Below are 9,796 nucleotides of genomic sequence, written 5' to 3' on the forward strand. Positions count from 1 at the left end.
AATTAAAAGAAGTTGCCTTGGCTAAATGGAAAAATCAACTTCATGTTGGTCTAGGGATATGACCTTTGGACTCCTAATGAGAACTAGTGAAATAATGAAGTATTTCCGGATAAATTCTTGCTGCTATAATCTGAGCAAAGGGAAGCTAAAAGAGTACAGGGGGATTTTGCAAGTGATCAAGTGCACATACAATTAATAGCTCATCAGGGGTTGTTAAGGACGTGATTAAAGGACAGCCAATTTACTAAAGACTTAAGAGGTTAATGGTGAAGAAAAAATAAAGTGACAACGTCCTCCCTTCCTCCCCTTCTGCTTTGATTGTGATAAATGTATGCTTTCCACACATCCACGAACACAAGATTGCAGATTTTCCCTGGGAATTTAAATAAGCACACTACCTGAGAAGACGTGCAGAAATTTATTTGGGAAGAAAAAATAGGCTGGGGATGGTAGTGGTGTAATGCAGTGGCTAAAGGAGATTTTTAACGTTTTTAGAAACCCAAAGCATTTTTAAAAATAAATTAATAATTTCTACACTGTTGTGTTGTTGAAGGCTGATAAATTAATAGTGAGAGATAAAAAATTCACTTTGCCTAGATGTGGGCAAGGTTAGCCATGCTTTGTCTATGTTATTCCCTATTCCATACACTGGAGAAAATGTGAGGGTGCATTTTAAGAGGATTTTTGCTCACTACAATAATTTCAATGCCTTTTAAGATCATTATGAGATTAATGACCTTTTTAAAAGGGCAACAATGGAAGCAAGGCTTTTCTGATTGTGCATTCTCCTTCTTGCATTTTTCAAATCATTTCAGAATATCCTCAGTCTATCTCCAGACCACTCAGATTTACCCGGGCAGTGTCAAGACACTGTCTGTAGTCACAATCATATGATTTATTTTAAACATGAATTACTGAACCTTACTTCAGCTCATACTCTGAATGGGGAGGGAAGGAATAAGAAGGAGGAATGCAATTTATTGCAAACAGGGTCATGGGATGTCTGTAAATATTGATGTTTAGGAGATGTTTATGCCACACAATACAAATCCCTAGAGGTGGCTAGGCTGCAGAGTCAGAGCTTTACTTAAGGAAGGCTCAGAATAACCCTGAAGTTGGTTCTTCATCCCCTTCTCCCTTTTCCTCTCCAGCAATGCAACAAAGTTTTCGGACCACAGGGCTGGTATGGATTTGGGACATTGCCCTTGGAAAGCTGCTGTTTTTAGGAACTTTTAGGACATTTGAGCACTCCAAGTTAAACTGACTGAATTTCATGGCTGTCTAATCTAAAAGTAACTATGAGGAAACCCCCATGGTTTGCTTCTGCTTTTCTAGCTGAAAGCCAAGGCAAAGAAAAGTTTTAATGCAAAAAGGACTTGTAAATCCTTTAATTGGCTTTGTAAAGGCACACCAAAGTCTGTTGTCATAGTAGTGAGATAAATTTGTAACATACATCTCTTCTAAACACTGCTAATCTCAGTAACTTCAGGACAGAAGCAGAGATCAAGCAAACCAGCCCAGCCGCAGCAGAAAGCAGCATTTCTGCACATGAATTTCAGTCAGCTGTGAGAAAACTTGAATATTCTTCCATTTATAAAGCTACAAAGGCAAATTTGGTAAACACAGCGAAGTGAAGATCAAGATTTCATCATGAAATTTCTCACTCCTCAGCAGATGAAGGAGGGAGGAGTGAAGATGTTTATAAGAATTTGTTTTTCCTTATCTTACTCTGCTTTGATTGGTAAAAAATGAACTCATTTCCCCAAATCAAGTCTGTTTTGTCCATGATGGGAGCCAGTGAGTGATCTCTCATGATCCTTATAGCATGATCCACAAGCATTTTGTGACATTTTCTCCCACTGTCCATCTCAGGAGGGAAGTGACAGCATGGCTTCGGTGGGCACTTGGTGCCCAGACAGGCCCATCACACCAAAAACAGCTAATTAGTAGATTTAACTTGGATAAAACTCAAATAAATCACAGTCGTGGGAAGAACTGGGTTCAGCCTGGGGGAGCATTCAGCCTTTGGAGCTAATTACAGTGATGACAAAGAGCTTTCTGCAGCCCTCTCTCTGAAGTGTGCCCAAGTGTTACTCCTATCACTTCTCTGACCCTTAAGGGAAAATATTACCAATAGTGAGGTGACCTAAGGTCTAATCCTGCATGATTCTGACTCCATAATGTCCCTGTGATGATTACTGGGCAGTTAATTCTCAGCTGTCCTATTAAAACCCCATAAGCCACCTAAGAGGGTCAGAGAGCATCTGGGGTTCTCCTTTAACTGCTATCATAAAATCAGAAGCTGAGTTTACAAAGGATGGTCACTGTGAAAAGAGCCTCTCTGGATACAATTTAACACATTTTGTTCCATGCCCTGAGGGTAGTCCCACCACCAGCAGATAAAGAAGCAATTGGGTTTTGGATGAAGGTCAGGAATATCCAAAGGAGAGCCAAAGAAATTAATCTGATGACAGCAGCATTAAAATATATAAGAGCTTATTTCCACACTACAATGGACTCAGCTCAGGTGATCCTAACCCTGTATTTCTTGAGTTTATTTCTCTCATAAAAGAGGCAACTGAGTCTTCAAAGGAATTTTTCCTTATAATACAAGCATGTGATTTTTACAAAGTTTTTACCTGGAAACACTTTGAATATTCAGTTCAATGTATTAATAATCAAGATATGTGGTAAATAGAGCTGAAGTTGTTTTTCTGTGCAAACTAAGATTCTATCTGCATTTAGTGAAAGAAGTACCCACTTCTGTTGTGTCCTGTGGATAGTTATCTAGCAGGCATTGCTTTCCCAAGCATAGCATGTTAATTTGTACAGTATAGCTTTTCCTTTTGATTAAGTCCAGTGATTACCTCGCCATCAAAGACTATATTAGAATAATTTTATTTAAAAATAAAAATTAGAGGAGAAAAGAATCTTAGAGATGGTCTATTGTTAAGAACCATGCCAGGCCACTAATTTTGATTAATTTGGATTCTTTTAACTAGAAGAAACTTTCTTACTGAAGTGTCATTCCTACATTTATCCATAGCATTCTGAGAAGTCTGAGGGCTGCTACATGATAAAACTCATGTATCCTCCATATAAAAATACACAATATTTTCATGGACCTTAACCAACCTTTCAATTAAAACAAAACAAAACACAAAACCACAAACAAACCACCCCCCTCAAAAAAAAAAAAACCCACAGCAGACAGACAAAAAAACCCCTCAAAAGCCAGAGTTATTAATTGTATCTGTCAGAAACAATGCATCTTCCTTAGCAGAATACATTTTCAGTCTCTCACTCATAACTATGTGGGCTTATAATAGAGCAGCTGCCCCACAGCAATACATGGCAGAATGACAATGAGGTCTCACACAGACACAGCCCTTTTTAGCAGCATTCTGCTGGGAGAAAACAAATAAAAGACCCAATGTTGCATTATCTACTTGGTGTAGTCACAAAGTCTAAGGAATTTCAGGCAAAGTTGTTCCAAAAAAGGTAAGGAGCATTTCACTTATGTGAAGCTCAGGACCTGAAATTCAAGTTATAAAGCATCATAATCGCTATGGATTAATACAAACCCAGCATATTGAGAGAAAAAAAAAAAAAAAGATTTAAATCTACCTACAGAGTTGCTTTACAACACTGACATTTCATTTTCCCATGCACAAAGTCTCTTTCTGCCAGAATATTTTGATTTTCAGTTCTGGTCTTTCCCATCTGAGGAACAGAAGCTTACCTGACATTTTGTCTCATCTGAAAGATTTGTTAGGCAAGTTTATTTAATTTATGATTGCAAAAACAGTCACCCAGTACAATATTTGGTTCTGTTATCATTATTATTTCTTTCCTTTGTTGTAGAAGACATTTTCTACAACATGGACACTAAACTGGCAGCATAAGATTTCTTTCATTCTTTCAAAAAAAAATACTCAGAGACCAACCACCACCACAAGTCACTATGGGACAAGAAAAAAACAATTTGACAGATAATTTTTAGTGTTCAGCTGATGATAACATTTCCTCCAAATATTTGATATATTTAAAGAATTTTCTTCAGAAAAACTAAACTACAGGACCCTTGTTTTTTTTTCCATTCCTATCAATCACAGGTAAAATAACTGTACAGCTTCTTCCAGAGTAGAACATTTATATTTGCATTATGCTGGTTATCATCCACTCCAATCTCTGCTGTGGAAATATCAGGGTACAATTATGAGAGTTATCTTTATGCTATAACCCAGACATGCACTTAAGCAGATGTTCAATTTCATGCTTATTAGTAGCCTCATTGAAGCAATGATACTGAATTCTATTATCTAACTACTTTGCTCTTTTACTCCTTTCACTTCCTGCTGTATTTTAGCATCCAGGGCAAAATGAGCATGTTTCCTACATGTGTTTTCCAAGACATGCCTGTAGCAATCCCTGTTGTAAATTTAAGCCCTGCTTTCTTCAATTGGCTGTAATTTATGATATTTAGCATGGACTGGTGCCTTTTGTGCAGCATTCTGCTCCGTATTCTTTGCAAACTGATATAATATCAGGCTAAAATCCACCTTTTAATGCCTTATTTTGGCTGCTGAGTGCCTGCAACACCAAAGGTCGTGTCCCAAAATCCACGTGTCTCATCCTGCTCTTGCATAGGTGCACCCAACCAGCACTCCAGGTGTAAACAGAATTTATTTCCCATGCCAGAAGTTAATTCTCCGTTGATACAGGAATGCACTCCTGCTTTTTTCAGCTCATCTCTCTGAGAAGAAATGCTGCATTGTTACAAGCCAGCAGCACCCACGGATACCCTCCAAATGGCTCCACAGAGAGCCTGAGCTTCCTGCAGGAGCATCTGGATTGCTGCTGAAAGGCCATCTGTGTTTCACGGGGAACAGGATTATAAAACTATCTGCCAGAGAGAACCTTAGGAGATTTTTTTTTTCTTTTTTTTTTCCCTCCTGCCCCCAAAAGTAAGCTCTAACTCTTAAGAGCAGTATCTGGAAAATGGGCCTGTAATAATGACACCTGGAATTCAGGCATTTCTCAGTGTTTAAACAAATGTTCATGAACAAACTTTGGTGCACTGTTCTTCTATTTATTTTATTTTATTTTGTCCATTCCTTCTTTCTCTCCTCTCTCTTGCCTATGGAAATCACATCTTTACTTGCAGGCTTTTTCAGTGCCCCTTTCTCCATTATTTACTATGGATCCACTAAACAGTTTTTGAGAGGAAAGAGGCCTTTGCAATTCTGTTTAAATAATTGGAGTGTGCCAGCACATCTCACTGCAGGAGATGTTCCTCTCAGCAGATTTGGTATTTAAATATGTGATTGGACAGGTTATAATGGGAAGGATGACAGAGACTTAAGTAAGAGCCAGGGCAAAATATTAGCTGACATCTGGAACAAACAGAGTATCTCAGAAGAGGGCTGATCATACAGGATCAGGTTATAATGGGCTACACATCCACCTAAAAACAGAGTACAAAGAAGCATTTTCTGACCTCAGAGTCCAGACTTGAGGGCTGAGGGAAGAAAGGAAGAGAGGGGTAGAGAAAGAAACTGCCAGTCCTGTTCTCACAATATCTTGTTTTGGCAGCAACAAATATTGTATGGAAATAAAAACAGAAAAAAAAAAAAAAAAAGATAATGAAAGCTTTTTTTGTCTGAGAATGATGCAGTGATCTAGAAGAGACAACTATCACCTGCCATTCAGAACAGTGCTGAAAAACACACACAGTTATGCCAAATAGAATTATAAAAAAATTAAATGAGTTCCAGAAAAAATAATTGGAAAAAAAAAAATTTAAAAAGCTCATTCTTGTTTAAGCCTGAGTTTCCTATGAGTTTATTCATTTGTAATAAAATGAATAAAACAATCCATTTAGATTAAGGACATTTTGATAATGGTGGTGTCATTGTGGTAGAACAAATTGTGTCAGAGCCAGGTTTGGATATGGACAGGCTGTGGCAGAGAGGAACAGCACCGAGTTGTGCCTCACAAAAGGAAATTTTCAGCTCCCCCCGATGCATGCCCACAAAAGCAGAGCTCAGCTGGGAAATATTCTGCCAAAAAGAAGTGTGAAGAGATGACATCTTGTCTTGATAAGTAGCTGAGCACTTCCTCTAAGGGTTTATAGAATAACCCTGAATGAAGCACTTGCAAATTAGCTTATTCTAAATAGAAAAAAGATGAGAATTTAGGCTTTGTTGGTATGGTCCTGAAAGGAGGAGACTAAAAATTACCCAAGCTCTGAATTCAGCTGAATCCAGGCTGGAGTAAATGAGGTCCATGAATCTCCAGGAGGATTTGGTTCTCTTTAGGGAAAGATGCTCTGTTATGAGGAATTTGTAAGGTGAGGAAGGACTGGGGAAAGATGGGAAAGATTGCAAATCTCAAGGAGAAAACTGGGAACAAACTGAGACCCTGCACAGAATGGAAGAACGTAGTTCCACAGACAGACAAAGCTGCCTTGGACCTCAAGACATGTAACAATAAAGCAAGAGGAGCCCTCATCAGTGCCAGACTGCATAAAGTAGAATATCAAGAGAAAGCAGAGCTACAGAGATACAAACTGGTAACACTATTGCTTGATGTGAACCAGAGGGACTGGAAAATATCCAGTCTAGAAGATTGGAACAAGCTGCACATGAAATTGTATGTACAGTAGCAAGGATGTTTAACTCATCTATTACAATGCATGGAGTTGCCTGTAATTAGAAATCTGCAAATGAAGTAACTTTGGAAAGGAAATGCTTTGATGACTGAACTTTTAATAACACATAAAACTCTGGCTCAGGCCCTAAAGGAGAAAGGGTAGAGTACAGCCAAATCTGAAAGAAAGAGTTTGATCCTAACTGACCTTGTATGTTTTCTTTCATAGCATACCTGGCTCCCTAGAAGGAACAGAGAACAAAGGGATCCTCTATTGGGATTTAGCAAAGCATCTTGACTTATTGGCACATCAAAGTTACTGGCTAGGCTGAAATTTAGGAGAACAAGAGGAGGATTGTGCCCCCCATGACGTTAAAGGGAAGAGCTACTGACTGGAGGGAGCTGAGGGCTGCAGCTCCTCACGGAGCAATCCGGGGACAAATTTTGCTGAGATCATTAATTACACTTTAACCGAGGGCACGGCAGCATCCCCACATTTGGAAATGCTATCTACCAGGGGCCTGCAGGAAGCACTGCATGGTCTTAAGGAAGAGAATAAAAGAAACTGCATAAAACAAAGTGAAGGGCTGTGCCTTCGGGGACCAACAAATTTGGCCATCAGCACAAAACAATGAAGACAAGCCTGTGCATGCTCCTCAATCACATAACATTATGAAGCACGAGCGTGACATGTCTGAGGAGGAATTGAAAGCAATCCTGGGGCCCAGTGAGAGATAAATCACGGCCAGCCATGCACACGGAGGGCAAAAGCTGAAGGAAAAGGCTACGGTGATTTTTATGTGAAGAGGTGAAACGGGCTGGTTTGTTCAGCTTTGTGAAAGGCTGACAGGGAATGGGGCTTCTTTCTGTCCATGTAATAAGAGCAAAGCAAGGAGCATAAAGCCAGGGTGTAAGAGGACAAAGCCAACACAAGAGCAAAGGATGTCAAGAGCATATTCAAAACAGAAATTAAAAGAAGGTATATAACCACTAGGTAATGAGGTTTGAACAGCTTTCCAAGGAAGCAAATTAGATCTGTTTCTAAGGCATCCTTTCTGAATGCAATTAAAAAATAAATTGATGTTTACTAGATTTTAATCTGCTTCCTCAGGCCTTTTTTTTTTTCCTGGTGAGACAAAAATAGGATACGGACTGTAATTGATTTAATTTCTGCTGTTTCCTTGTTTGCTTAGAAAAGTTCTGATTATTTCAACATTGGAAAAGCTTTGAGTATTTTGGGAGTTTATCTTAACATGAGTCACATATATTTTGAATTAAATGTTTTTATTGTCTCTCCATCGGGTCTTCATCAGAAATCAAGTGTAGATAGTAAAAGTTGCATTTATAAGCTTGAAGTATTTCCAGTAGCTGCCATGGAGAAATTCTGGCACTCCAGAATGATGCAAAAATAAATCCAGAATGATAAAAAAAGTAAAATCTTACAGTCCTACTGCATCCATGTTTCATTCCTTCAGATCCTGAGTCCTCCCAACCCCTGTCTGCTAAAATCTGAATGACAGATTTTCCAGCTCTCTGTTTTTTCTGTACTTGTTTATAAACCATTTGAAATATTGTATTCTGTTTCAATAGAGCCAACAGTGGTACAGAAGTAGTAATAATCTAGCACCAAAATGAGAAATGCTGACATTCATGTGCATATTTTGAAATTGTTTTTTAGAACAACAGATTTTTGACCATCAGTCATTTGGTACATGTTTCTATAGAGTATGAAGGAAATAACTTAAGGGTTATTGGTCACTTTGCAATCTATCTACTGCCTAATTTCTTTTGCCATTCCTGCTCAATATCAATTCAGTCTTTGAGACATAGGATGCAGAGCAATATTTTGACAATGCAGACCAATTCAGCCTTGCGTGATTTGCTGATGCTGTCTGGAGACCACAGTAGAAGGCCTCAGGTCAGTGGGATCTGAATTAATTGTTCTCTGCAGATTGTTAGGCCTAATCTGTTTCATCCAGTGCATTCAGCTTGCAGAGAGCACGTATGAAGTTTTCAGGAAGCCTTTCATATTCAAATCAGGTAAACATCAAGCCATATACATTGGTGAATACAGCAGTAATTACCATGCTCTGAGGACACGTCAAAATGACATTATTACTTGTCAGCAGGATACCACTGGCTGCTGTCATTGACAATTCACATTTGGCATCAATGTTAAATAGTCTGCTTATTAGTTTGTTAATGACCCCCCAAAAATCAATGATTTAAAGCACTTTAGGGTATAGAATGGTACCTTATAGGTTTGGTGGATAGCCATGAAAGCAGTGTGTATACAATAAAATATCAGTTCCAAATAATGGTCACTTAATAGGAATGGATCGCACCCACAAGAGGAAAATGAGATAATGATGAGAATAAGAACAGAAAAACAATGATATAACACTAGTCGATCCAACAATATTTGAGGGGAAGACCAGCACAGTCAAGGCTATTCCCTCACTAATGTAAGATTTCAGTTAGACAAGAAAGCATCTTACAGAACCCCAATAGTTACTTCATTATTTTATTATCCAAAATTTGTCAGATGGCTGGCCCTCCTCTTTCTGAGGTACAAAAAGCTGGAAAACAGTATTCATAAAGTAGAAAGGAGTTTTATTAAGCAAATCTCATGGCAACATTCTGTTGAAGGCTGCTTGGGGTCTTTTCTCTCTTTAATGATAGATAAATTGGTTTGCTCTTCTCCAGTGCAATAAAGGCCTAGGAGTCTTTGAATCCACTGACTTTAAATGTCTTCTATTTTTAGGAAATATTACCAGCATTTCCAATGTGTCCTGATTGCTTTGCACACTCAATTTTGACTCAGAAAAATGCAACAACAGTTTCCCACAAGTATTTTGCCCCAAACTCCATCTGCCTTGATAAACACACGCTAAATAGTATCTCTTGGGCTCTAATATGCTGAACCAGAGACTATGGTCTCTATTATATGTTCATATAAAAAAGAAACTATTTTTCAAGTTTACACTTTTAGAAGAATTTCTTCATAAATTTCTCCCAATATTGGGGAGTTTTTTCTTACAGGAGTTTGGATAGAACAGAGGACTTCAGCTCAAAGAGAGATAATTACTGATTTTTGAGTCTTGGAACAGACAAGTTGTCTCTGAGCTGCTACAGGAATAGCAAG

This window comes from Prinia subflava, chromosome 25 (genome assembly GCF_021018805.1).
Source record: "Prinia subflava isolate CZ2003 ecotype Zambia chromosome 25, Cam_Psub_1.2, whole genome shotgun sequence".
Lineage (NCBI taxonomy): Eukaryota > Metazoa > Chordata > Aves > Passeriformes > Cisticolidae > Prinia > Prinia subflava.